This window comes from Aotus nancymaae, unplaced genomic scaffold, assembly GCF_030222135.1.
Source record: "Aotus nancymaae isolate 86718 unplaced genomic scaffold, 86718_ANA_hifiasm-v0.15.2.pri h1tg000058l, whole genome shotgun sequence".
Taxonomy (NCBI): domain Eukaryota; kingdom Metazoa; phylum Chordata; class Mammalia; order Primates; family Aotidae; genus Aotus; species Aotus nancymaae.
In genome coordinates, this window is record NW_026988472.1 from 36,582,679 (window position 1) to 36,596,421 (window position 13,743).

A 13,743-nucleotide genomic window follows, 5' to 3' on the forward strand; every position below is an offset into this window, starting at 1 on the left:
TTGCAAACAGCTCCTTCTCTGCTGTGCTACCTGTTGCAACCTTGCAACATATTTTCATGCCTTCTCTAATAAATCTGCCTTTTTTTACGTACAACTGTCCTGGTAAATTCCTTTACTGCCCACAACACCAGCCCAGTCACATTTTCTATAAGAGAAACATGAATTTAAGGACACAAAAAGTCAAAATTAAAATTACGCAAAAAAGACATACCATGCAAACGGTAAGCAAAAGAAAGCCAGTACTCTTATTCCAATATCAAACAAAGTAGATATTAAGGCAAAAGTAATATTTGAAAGTAAGAAAGATATTTTGTAACAATAAAAGAGTTAATACACCAGGAAGGTATTTTTTAAAAGCCAATACTGTTGCTTCAAAATATTTAAAGTAAATTTGGCAGAACTGAAAGGAGAAATAGACACACCCATAGTCATAGTAAAAGTAATACATTTAATTGGCCATTTATGTAGTATAAAAATTAGACCTTCAAAAATAATATTTTACTTTAAAGCATTTTCCCAATATGTTGTTTTTCTTTTACTCCATATATGTATTACTCACATTCTGTCCTTTTCTTTTTTTCTGTTTCTTTTTTTTTTTTCCTGAGAGAGAGTCTCACTCTGTCACCCAGGCAGGATTGCAATGGTGCGATCTCAACTCACTGCAACCTCCGCCTCCCAGGTTCCAGCAATTCTTCTGCCTCAGCCTCCTGAGTAGCTGAGATTACAGGTGCCTGCCACCATGCCTGGCTTATTTTTGTATTTTTAGTAGAGACAGGGTTTCACCATGTTGCCCAGGCTGTTCTTGAACTCCTGACCTCAAGATCCACCTGCCTCAGCCTCCCAAAGTACTGAGATTACAGGCATCAGCCACTGCACCTGGCCCATTCTGTCCTTTTCAATAGCTATATGTCAAATACCGTTTTAAACTGACAAATGAAATAATAGAAATACATTTAACAGTGTCATGGTAAATACTAAGAAATTAAATACAATCAGGTTAAATCAAGTAGTAGAAGGGGGATAAGAAAGAAGCATACTGATTTTATCATTTCTCAAAACAAGAGATTAATAGATACTTTCTGAAGAAATAGAAGATTAAAAGCATTATATGAAATTATAATTATAAAGCTAGCCACCAAAACAAATACATGAACATTTCTAATTAGCAGAATAGACTCACAAAGAAACAGGAAATAAAGTGGACCAAACAAAGAAGAATGTTTTAATGTTTTAAAGATATATATATATATGAACTATAATAAAAATTAAGATAAGTGGACTTCTACTAATAACAGATTAGGTAATTTGGTTACACCTTCTCACTAAGAACAACTAGAAAAGTATTCAAGATATTTTAAAATCTGCTTAAGGGCCTTATAATGTTATACGATAGAGAAGTATTGCCTGGACAAAACATAGGGGAGAATGGATGCCCTGAGAAATGAACCCTGTGTTTACATGCTCTACTTCTAGGGGTGTTTAATGGTCCTGGAGGGGACATCTGAGAGGCTAAGCAGTAATTCAGTAAACCTGGTGAAGCTAAAGGGAATAGACAGTGGCCAGTGGCATTGGAAGCTACCAAGGGGGCGGGTGGTGGAGGGGCGCTGTTTACCGTCCTTGCTTTGTCTTGGATCTCCAAAAGTCTACATCCTAAGATTAGTGTGAACTGAAAGTACATGAGCTATTACAGGGATTGTAGGTCTAATCCTCTCAATTCCTGAAATTGAACAGAGGTGATCAAGATTGCCAGCACCTTTGGGTATCTGGCAGAAGCAAAAGGGAATCCTCTTAGGAGGAAAATAGCATCATATTGGGCTCAGATTATTTCTACCAACAGTTTTTCTAATCCCAGGTCCAACATGCAAACAGAAGCAGACAGTCCAGAGATAAGATAACATGAATTAAGACCAATAGAAGAAAAAAAACAATAGAAATAGAATAACAAGGAGGGATATTGGAGTTATCAGACAAACACTAAACATGCTCACTGAATTCAAAGAGATAAAAAGCAGGTTTTTCATAATTGCAGTAGAAAAATGTAAACTATACAAAAGAATCAAGTTTCTTCTCCCAGCACCAAAAATCTACATGTCAAGTCCAAAAACAAGTGGACATTTTTGTAGCATTTGTGTATGAAGTTATTGATTCATTTATTTAGTAGGCATATATTGAGCTTTTCTGTAAAAGCCACAGTTAAATTCTGAGGAAGATGGGAAGATAAATAAAACATTGGTACTCTGCTATGAAGGACTTTACAGCTAATTACCATATTTACTACACATATCACTTTAGTCAAAAAAGCACTGACTGGCTAAGATTCTCCCTATGTTGCTTTTTAAAAGGTGAAGAAAACAAAATACATTTTGATGTTTAAATGGTCTGATCCTCAATCTATAGGGGAGTTTCTAAAGATAGATGGATGAGAGACCATCATTACTGTGTGGTGTGCACAAGGGTTGGTCACCTTAATCTGGAATGGCAAGGGAAGAGCCACAATCATTCACACCACAGAGTACAATGGCTTCAGTCTAAGTATTATGATCACACAGGACTTCAGGTCAGCGCCGTTCTTCAGCCCACATAAGAAGTATAAGAAACTTGGTCCCGTCTATATTTGAAGTGGTATTGATTTGGGGGCTGTTGAAAGCAATATATTTCTTTTCAATTTCTTTAAAACAGGAAACTGCTGGGGCCTCCTGGAGAAAATAACCTATTCTCAATGCTGAGAAGACGCTTGAATTAAATCATAAGTTACTTAACCTCCATGATAAATATCTCTCACAGCAAATATGGCCTTGAAAGGTTTCCATTTGGAGCCTGGTCGGGGGAGCAAAGTCATTTCTTTTTTTTTTATTATTGTACTTTAAGTTCATGGGGTACATGTGCAGATCATGCAGGACTGTTGCATAGGTACACACATGGCAATGTGGTTTGCTGCCTCCATCCCCCCGTCACCTACATCTGGCATTTCTCCCCATGTTATTCCTCCCCGACCTCCCCACCCCACCCCCGCTGTCCCTCCCTTGTCCCCCACCAACAGACCTCAGTGTGTGAGTAAAGTCATTTCTTAGAAGCGTGAACTTCTCTGAGACAGATTCATGAACAAAGGGAATGAAAGCTGGTCTGTTAAAAGAAGACATGTCCTACACATCCCCTTTGTGAAAGGACTGTAGGAATGTGAAAAATCAATGTCCTCTTACACCACTCTCCTAATGTATGTTCCTGTTTAGCCAAGTGGTCCAAGGGTTGAACCCCAGGTAACATTTCTTAGCCTCATAGGTCATTGTTGTATTGTGTTATTACAGATGCATTGTATTTCCAGAGTGAATCCATAACCTCAGTGGCTCCTCAACTTCTGCAGTTATAATTATCTGGGTGATCATGTTTGGTTCTAATAATGCATGCAAAATAAAGTCAAAAAGTTCTCCTCAAGATCAAAACGTAACAATGTATTGCTCTAAAATAAAAACTAGATAAGGTAAATAATTTGACATTCTGTGCTTAGATTGCTGGGTAAGTTTCTCACAACTTCTCTTCCCTCAACGAAAATCACAGTTTTTATTACCTTCAACACACTTAAACTGAAGGAAATTTTGTTCTGGCCTCTGCTCTGATGGCTAAAAGTACTGTTTGCCAAGGCTTTCTCTTTTGGTGTAAGATAATAAGTAGAAATGTCAGATATATTTTACCTAGTACACATCGTTCTCCTTAACAATATCTGAGGAGCGCTTTCAATTCAGGATTAGTAAATATTTTTTTCAATTAAGTATCGAATGCACAGTACACAATAACCTCAGCTTGAGATAAGTAGTCCTGCACTTAATTTGAAAATTAAGTATTGAATTTACAGTACAGAATAAACTTAAGCATATTCTACAAACAGGGAAACTATAAATATTAGGCATGCATGGTCACAGACAGGTTTAGAGGGATTCTAGTTTACTCTTCCTTTCTCACCAAAAATGGATAAAACCATTGCTTAAGGATAATAAATAATAGCAACCTTGTTTGGTTGCAATTTACTTTCTCTCATTGTGTTGCTGGTGTACTACACAAATACGTTTCCGTACTGCCCAATTCAAGTCCATACTTGTCCATGTTGGACTGGTCCTTCTCTCCTATTAGCCACAACCATAAGTCCTGGGGGATGGGATCCCCTTTTCAATAAAATGTGCTAAATCACCACAAAGTTTTCAAACCATTTTCTTCACAAGGAAAGACAATCAAAAAGGGAATCCTAGATTTCTCCAAAGAGCTTGTGTGTTAAGGCAAAAGGCAGTATCAACTTTAATCAAATCTCCAAAGGTCAAGAATGCATTTTGTGGCTGGCAGAATAATGTTCATCTCCACCCTCCATAAAAGTCCACATCCTAATCCCTGGAATCTGTGTTTATGTTATGTTACATAGCAAGATGAAATTAAGTTTGCTAGTCAGCTGACCTTCAAATAAGGAGATTAGCTTGGATCATCCAGGTGGATCCAATGTAATCACCCAGGTCCTTAAATAGAGAAGAGGCGGCAGAAAAGTCAGAAGCAGAGAGACGGCACCAGGAGGAAGATTCAACCAGCCATTGCCGGGTTTGAAGCTAGAGGAAGAGGCCGTGAACCGAGGAATGAAGGCAGCTTCTAGAAGCTGGAAAAAGCTCAGAAACGGATCCTCCCCTCGAGCCTCCCAGGAGGAACTCAGCCTTGCCAACACCGTGTTAGCCCAGTGAGACCTACCTCAGGCTTCTGACCTCCAAAATCGTAAGATAATATATTTTTATTGTTTTAAGCCACGAACTTTGTGGTAATTTGCTATAGCAGCAGATGAATACAAGTGTTGAAATGCTTCAGGGCATTCTGGGCTTCTTTAACGTTGTTGGTCTAAGAAAAGCCAGCACAGTGAGGGGTAGTACGGTGAACTGTGGTTAAATAAAAACCTAATACATTGGAGAAGTTGAATATCAGTAATGGGTATTTCAGTTTAAGATTGTTAGTTATAAGGTTAAGCTCCATTGCCGGTAAGAGGCCTAAAGCTGTCGTACCTAGGACTGTGAGTTTTAGGTGAAGTGTAGATGTTTGGCGGGATGAAGCAGGACTAATATTGTTGGTGATGAGGAATCCGGTGAAGACACTGCCGATTGTTAGGTGCTTGATTGAGTTAACTAGGAAGGGGTTATTTTCATTTATAGTAATTAGGGTTGTGAAGCGAGGTTGTCCTATTAGAGCAAAGAAAATAATACGGACACTATAGACAGCTGTTAAGGAGGTGGCAATAAGAGTAACAGAAAGGGCTCAGGTGTTGTTATATCACATGTTAGCTGTCTCGATAATAAGGTCTTTAGAACAAAAGCCTGTGAGGAAAGGCATGCCTGTAAGTGCAAGGCTACCAATGATAAGGGAGGAGGAAGTGAGGGGTAAAGCTTTGAGTAGTCCTCCTATTTTTCAGATATCTTGTTCATCATTAAGATTATGGATGATGGATCCTGAACATAAAATAATATAGCCTTAAAAAAGATGTGGGTACAGAGGTGAAGGAATGCCAGGTGTGGTTGGTTCATACCAATTGTAACTATTATAAGGCCCAGCTGGCTTGAGGTGGCGACTGCTACAGTTTTTTTGATATCATTTTGTGTTAGAGCACATTTTGCTGTAAAGTGGTAATAGCCCCTAAACATAATGTGAAGGTTTGGACTGATAGATTATTTTCAATTAAGGGGTAGAAGTGGATGAGTAGGAAGACTCCTGCTACGACTATGGTGCTGGAGTGGAGTAGGGCCGAGACTGGAGCTGGACCTTCTGTGGCAGAAAGGAGTCAGGGATGGAGACCCAGTTGAGCTGATCTTCCGGCTGCTGCTAAGAGAAGACTAATTAATGGGAAGGAGTCAAGGGTGGGGTTTAGAATAAATGCTTGTTGAAGTTCTCACATGTTGGAGTGTAAGAGGAATCAGGCTATAGCTAAGATAAAGCCATTATCGCCAATGCAGTTGTACAGGATTGCTTGGAGGGCTGCTGTGTTAGCATCTGCTTGGCCATATCATCAGCTGATCAATAAAAGAGACATGATCCCTACACCCTCTCATCCGATCAAGAGTTGAAAGAGGTTGTTGGCAGTGACCAGAATTAATATTGTGATGAGAAAAACAAGTATTTGCAAAACTGATTAATATTAGGATTCGAACTTATATACCATATCGAGAATTCTACCATAGATCAGGTAACAAATAGCTGCTGGGAAGAGTATTGTGGAGAAGTAGTGTAATTTAAAGCTTAGAGTTTAAGACTTTGGATCGTCGTTCAATGTCAGTTGGAGATGATGACTTCTTGGTATGTACTCGTGCAGCATTCATGCATCTTCTTCCAAATTATTCCCAGGCATGTCACCATGGACTGCCAGTCTTTTCCTATCATGAAATATTAAATGATTTACTCTTAACACAAATTGCGGGGTCTCATCCCCAGAGCTTATGATCTGGGATGCAGCCTGAGAATTTGCATTTCTAACAAATTCCCCAATGATGCTGATATTGCGGGTCATTTTGAGGCCCACTGGTCTAGTGGAAGAGAAAGGCATGTAAACAATTGAAATACAGTGTGTTAACTGGCATGATGTAAGCATACAAATAGTACAGCAATCACAGGGAAGAGGCATCAAAATTATGTTTTTGACTGGAGAAATATTTTTTAAACGAAGTGAATGAAAAAATAAGACACAGTAAAGTGGGAGGGGGGAAGACAAGGAAAAGAATATGTCTGGCAGGGGGCAACCCCATATGGGAAGATATAAAGGGGAAACTGCTTTTGTTTTTAGGACAGTGAAAATACATAACTGGAGAAAAGGATGCCCATGGGCAGGTGATAGGAAATGAGGCCAGATAAGAGGGCCTTTCTGTGCTAAGCAAGGGAATCTGACATTATCCCAAATGCTAGGGTGATCCATTGATGTCTAAAAACAGACTTACGCATTAGAGGGCATACTTGGCAGCTGTGTTGGATGAGTAAGGCTGGTGATAAGACCAGAAGTGAGAAAGCAATAAGAATGCTTTTGTGGGAGCCCACCAGAGATGCAATAAATGCCAGCACCATGGTAAAGGCACTGGTTTGGATGGCATGGCCATGAGAGAAGCATAAAGATAGAATCTATCGACCATGTTGTTACCAATGAAATATGGGAAGTGAAAGTGGATTGTGGAAGACTAGAGAATGACTGCCAGGGTTCAGGTTTACACATTTGGTTGGCTATTGGAATCATGCACCAAAAGAGGAATGCCTAGAGGAGGAGCCTACTGTCTGTGAGAGGTGATGATTGAGTTAGGATTCATGGGGCATAAAGTGCCTACATTATACCCAAGAGAATATGGCCAGATGACAATTTTAAATAGCTATAAGTTACCAGGATATCAAAGCACAAAATAAAATTTAGGGCCAGGCACAGGGGCTCATCCCTGTAATCCCAGCACTCTGGGAGGCTGAGGCGGGTGGATCACGAGGTCAAGAGATCGAGACCATCCTGGCCAACTATGTAGTAGTACATCCTGCTATTATGTACTAAAATTAGCTGGGTGTGGTGGCACGTGCCTACAGTCACAGCTACTTAGGAGGCTGAGGCAGGAGAATTGCTTGAACCCATGAGGCAGAGATTACAGTGAGCAGAGATCATGCCACTGCACTACATCCTGGGTGACAGTGCAAGACTCTGTCTCAAAAGACCATTTAGACATAGCAATAAGAAAATAAATAATTTATGTATGTTGAGCCCTAACTAAAGCATATCAAATGCTATTATGTACTAAAATACAAATAAGTCATTTGCTTTCAGAAGTTAAAAATAAAAGTTGACCCTATAATTTAAATAATAAGAGAGATTATAGAAAAGGTGCATTCTGGGAACTTTTACAGAGCACCATATAAATACATGTAAACATATATACAGAAAAAATCACCTGTGGAATTACAGATGGCTTTAATTTGCATTTATCCTTTCCTATATTATATAAGCATTTAATAATGAGTATGTAGTGCTCTTATAAACCAAAACATGAAAAATATTTTAAAGCTATTTTTCTTAACAAAAAGCACAAGTATTTTTAAGTATATTCTAAATTGGAAACCCGAGATTTTGCAGACATTGGTTCCTAAAACAGATGTTTGCCCAACTGCCTCCTCACTAATACAGAGCCAAGTAGCATCCAAAGTGATGTCAGCCTTGATGTCAGTCATCTGGGCTTATGCACAACTAGGGGACTAATGGCTTGCTCATACATGACTAAAATAGAGGTGGGAAGGCTGGACTAGACAGAGAAGAGAAAGTTTTAGGACATCAATTTAGAAACCTGTTTCAAATCATTGGGAACCATGAAAGGATGAAGTTAACATGTCTTTCCTCCAAGGTAGCCCATGCTGAGTTCAACCTCCTTAAATGCAAAGATAAAGTCTATGCTCTGTAGTGACTGTGGCTGTATATACTGCCTGAATGCAGGCCTGTCACAAAGCGTAGGGATAAATCTTTAAGATCAAGCCACCATACCTTGGCTATTACACAAGTAGCTCCCACAAATAAAGGAGATCCGAAGATACCTATTCAGAAGATAAAATTGGGAATAAGAATATATGCTGATAAGCATGGTACTTTACATATATACCAAAACTCTAGGTAACACCAGCTACATATGCAAGGCCTGCTTCAGTTAAGTCCTCCACAATTTGCTCAAGGTTACTATGCAGTTTATTGAAGGTTAATCATCCTTGTAACTTGATTTTTAATGAGAAAATTGAAAAGTAAATAGGTGAAGATAACAAAACCTGAAGAAAATGTTTACTATTATAAACCTTTCAAAGGTGAGTTCTTTTCATGTCTAAACATCAAATATTTATAATTCATGTCTTGAAAACATCTCACATTAGTGTGAATTTTATCGTAAAACTGGACAGTGTGTAATTCTCTACAGGGGGAAAATGGGAGTAAAAATGGCTTGTATCGGTTAGCTACTGCTGTGTACCCATCATCCCAAAACTCAGTTACTTAAAACATTAAGCATTTATATTGTTTCTCACAAACTACAGGAAATCTGGGTAGTTCGTCTGGTCTCAGCTGGGCTCCTGCATGGGCCTCCAGTCATCTTTGGGTTGGGTTGGTCGCTATGTTAATCTTGGTTGGGCATTCTCACATGTTTTGGAGTTGGCTGACTGTAAGTTGGTCTAGGATGGCTTTGAATGGGGAAAAACATTTTCAATGTGTTTTCTCATCTTTCAGCAAGGTAGGCCAAGTTTGTTCCCATGGAGGCAGGACTCTAAAAGAAGGTGGAAGGACAGAAGGCCTCTATCCTCAGACCTGGTACACTGACACTTCTACCACATCTATTAGCCAAAGTAAATCATAATCAAGGAGATGAGAAAATTGACTCCATCTCTTGATAGGAGGAACTGTGAAGACATATAAGAAGGGATAAAGAATTGAGGCCAATTTTGCAATCAGTCTGCCATATGCATAAGCCAAACAGAATACACAGTCAAATATTAGGAAAAAAGCTTAAACACAAATGAGTGATGGTCAGTAAAATAAGAAGACTATCTGTTTTTTACTGTGTGATGATATGTGATGAAAATTACTAGTTTTATTCAGTAGAGGGAAAAAGTTCTGTACCTCCACTTGATCCCATCCAAGTAGAACTCCATCTATACCACATTTTTACCTAGAGCTGACCTTGAAAGATACTTTAAAAATGACTTAGTTCTTTTTTTTTCTTAATTTTACTTTAGGTGCATACTATATCTGTCATTTCTCCCCACCCTCCATACCCTCCCCACCCCTCACTGTCTCTCCCCTAAACCCCCTCCCCCACCATGTGTGATGGTCCTCTTCTTTCTATTGGAAATGAAATATATTTATTGACTATTTTGTCAAAGGAAAAAATGTATAGTTTTACTCAGTATAAGGTTATTGGAACCGTTAGGAGATGTGCCAAATTCTGACACTTTTTAGAATGATTCAGATACTAAAATTTTGCCAAGAACATTTCAATACCTGAGGCATTTTTGTTCTGAATTATCCATTTAATTGTGCACTTCCTCCTTTGTTTTTGTAGATGCAGTGCAAACAGATTACATTTTCCCATCTGGGATTTCTGAGCCATTTGAAAATCAAGCATGGTTGGATCTAGAGTAATAATAAAATTATTTAACAAACAGTATGTTATGGACACTGGCCAATAAGAACATAGCCTGACTCTAAATTTTGCTATGTTGTGAGTTCTAACCACCACCATTCCTCTTAGAAAAGTGATGAAGGATGCTCCCACATCACCTCCCAGGAGAGAGGTGCTTTAATGAGACCACTCCAAGGGCTAAATATTTGGAGCACTAGGGGCACTGTGGACTGGTATCTGGAAAATCAAAGGTGCAGGAGACAGGCTAATTTATTTGACAGCTGAGGGAAAGGAAGCTGGCAACATTGAGATTGGCCAGTACACCTAGAGTATATCAGGGAAAAGGAGATGTGTTTCTCATGGGCCAGATATTGTCCCTCACTACAGGGAGCTGGAGGGATAAAGACAACTCAGCTGAGAGAAGCTGTAGGTATTGCTAGATTCTCAGGGGCTGCAGAAGAACTAGGGAACTAATTGGAAGAGGGAAGCATTCATATTCATCAAGGGAACTACAAGTAGAGATCAGGATCAATGAGAGAAGTTCTTTCTTACTATCCATGAAAGTGTCTATGAAAGAAAAAAATCAATTCTTAAAACCAGAAGTTGGGCCCAGAAAGTAACTAACCCAGTTTCTTATAGTACCAACCAAGTTGAGACTTTTCCTACTTCCCTCACCTCTCCTGCCCCAATCCCTTGCATTCCAATTCTGAAGGGCCAAGACCTCCATCTAATGAAATAGGGGAGAAGAAATCAAAGCAAAGGTGGTTAAGGCAAGATGTTGACCACAACATTCTCCGTAACTGCTGGTCTTCCACCAGCCACAGCTAAGAAGTAAGGAAAGGACTCGCCCTTAAATCGGTTCTAAAGTTTAACTGTCAGATCAGATGGGACATTTTAATAACTGATCAGAGAGCTTTCCATTTAGCCAAGAGTGTAGAGAAAAGTTAAGAGATAACCCCACTTTTCACCATGGAAAGAATAAAACGTAAAAAGAAAAGAGCAAGAACGAAAAATAAAATTGCTTTATTATATATCACTCTTCATCCTTCTGTGATGGAAAGCTATAAAGACCCACTTCTCCTGGAGATAATATTTTTGTGGCAGAAACAAAAAAAAAGAAGCAATTAGTAATTAGTTATGTAATAACAGGTAGTGATAGCACGAAGGAAAATAAAGCAGGGTTAGGAGATGGGGCTGTGTAGGGCAGTGCTATTTTCCACAGGGTAGCCAGGGAAGGCATCTGAACAGAAACATGAAGTGAGAGAGCCAGCCTTAAAAAGATTTGCAGGAAGATGGTCCAGGCAGGGGGGAAAAAAAAAAAAAAAAAAAAAAAAAAAGCAGTAAGTTCAAAATGTGAGGCAGGAAGGAATGCGGTGGTCCGAAGATTTTTTTTTTTTTTTTTTTTTTTTTTTTTTTAGTTTGTGTGATTGGAACAGGGGGAATGGAGGGAGAAGGGTAGGTTATGAGTTTTGAAAATTCACCAGGAATCTAACTGTATACAGTCATGAAAAAGGAATTGGACTTGAAGTGCAATGCAAAACCATTTAAAGGCTGAGTTCCATTCTTAAATGATTACCATGGTTGTTGTGTACAGAATGGATGACAGACCACTAAGACCAAGAGACCTAGAAACTGGATGTCCAGTGACTAAATTTTTGAGTCAGCTGCTTCTGAATCACCTAGGATACTTACTGAAAGAACAGATTACTAAATCCTATCCATTCCCAAAACCTGATTCAGAATCTTTTGAGAAAAAGTGAGGCAAAGAATGCTAATTTGTGCTGATGCTCCAGGAGACTCTTTCGTGCTGTCAGAATCAGGAATCAGCACCCTATATTAATGATCTTTTTGTGAGCACCCATAAGGGAACTTTTGCTCAGTATCAGACTTACGCTTCCCGTGAAATGTGCATGCTTTTATCTTGCCTGTTTGCTTTAACCACATTTCATCTATCATTAACAGTGCAGGATTTAGTGGTGCAAATTTTTTGCTTCCAACTTTAACTTGGATTCGATTTTACTATTTATCCGACCTTCATTTTCCCTCTCCCTGGTATTTTTATTTTTTTGTATTTATGGGTCTATATTGTTTTTCAGACTTAAACTGTCACCTCAGTAGTCTTCAGAGCAATATAGTATACCATACATACATTTAATTTAGACTTATGCCCATTATACCTTCAAGGCCTTCTCTGAATATAAGGAAGGGATTCACATTATGTTTCCCTTAAAGAAACACTAACAGTAATTTTGTGATTTTTCTACTCACCACTATCATTCAGACATGACTGGATGATTTCATAACCAATATCATTTAAAAATTTTGTCTGCTACAATACATTTATCTGATCTGCTTTGCTAAATAACATATTGCCTAAACCTAACAAAATAATTTTTAGTCTTCTTTTAACATGTAAAATTTTAGCACGGTGCTGATTTTTTTGTCTAATGCATCATTTAAGTGGTTTCATAATGCATTCGATCCTAGTGAATGTCAATAAACATAGAGGAGCTCTTCATAGATAGTTAAGAAGACTTAAAGTGAATTTGGCTTTTATTACATGAAACCAAAATTAGATTGCATTTTAACAGTAATATTTTAACAGCTTCTAAGTAGAGGCAAGAAAGGAAATCAAGTGTGTACCAGTCCAAGTACTTATAAATGTGATAGAAGCACTTACCTACCAACATTTCACATCATCACATGCCATGCTTACAATAACAAGATTTTTTCACAAGAAATACTGCATTAACATTAGACTTTCAAATTGCTAGATATGAAAAATAACTCAAAAAAGAGTCTATTACTTATTTTAGGCTGGTCAAGGTTAAAATGGCCATTTATATATTTCTAACTTCAGCTCTAAGCTCAGAGAGCATCTGATCAGCCAAGACAAGAATTTATTTTGCCTGTACCCAACACAGTAAATTGATAAGTTAGCAGTCAGTTCATCCTTTGCCAAAGAGAAATATCTCCTAAAGTAATATATAAAAAGCTTCTAGTAAATAATATAAATAATATCTGCATACTAACATTTCATATTTATATTATGTACTATTTAAAGGGGAGAAATCTTCATGAGGGTTTATTCAAATGATACAGTATCCTAAGAACATCAATTCGTCCATATGAATTCTGTACAAAGTACGGTAGTGTAAATGTAAGTGGTCATGATAGCTGGACTGTAATAAGCCCCTAAAATGCAAAAGCTCATTCTAAAAACATTTAATAAAGGAGTGAAATTCATATAAATCATTACTTTTCTCCAATACAAAGTCATCTGGTAGTCTTTACTGTTAACTTCATGCGAAAATGTCCCAAGTTTAGACTGTTTACCAATAAAATAAATAGGGCAGAATTATTGGTTTTTAATTTCAAGTTGGAGGAAAAACCCTCATCACACAATAATAAAACCCAAGCAAATGCAAGTTTGTAACTGTAACAATGCTCCTCATTAACAGACTATCCAAATTCCTCCATGGCATTCAAACTATAGTTTAAAACTTAATATACAAAAAAACAGATAAAAACAGGATCAAACTCTACCATGAAACAAAGAATTATAATAAAGTTATTCCAGCCCTCCCTGAATATTTAATTTAGGACTATGAGCAAA

General features: G+C 38.0%; 1 long non-coding RNA gene and 1 pseudogene across 2 annotated transcripts in view; one reads left to right on the forward strand and one right to left on the reverse strand.

Moving 5' to 3' along the window:
* The window catches only part of LOC105734572 (uncharacterized), an 885,080-nt gene that overhangs the window by 789,738 nt on the left and 81,599 nt on the right, over positions 1-13,743 (forward strand). For both annotated transcript variants that reach the window (XR_010338163.1, XR_010338164.1), the window contains exon 7: positions 4,497-4,746. This is a non-coding gene — a long non-coding RNA (uncharacterized LOC105734572). The remainder of the gene's footprint in view (positions 1-4,496; positions 4,747-13,743) is intronic.
* Positions 4,867-6,336, reverse strand: LOC110569122 (NADH-ubiquinone oxidoreductase chain 5-like; annotated as a pseudogene).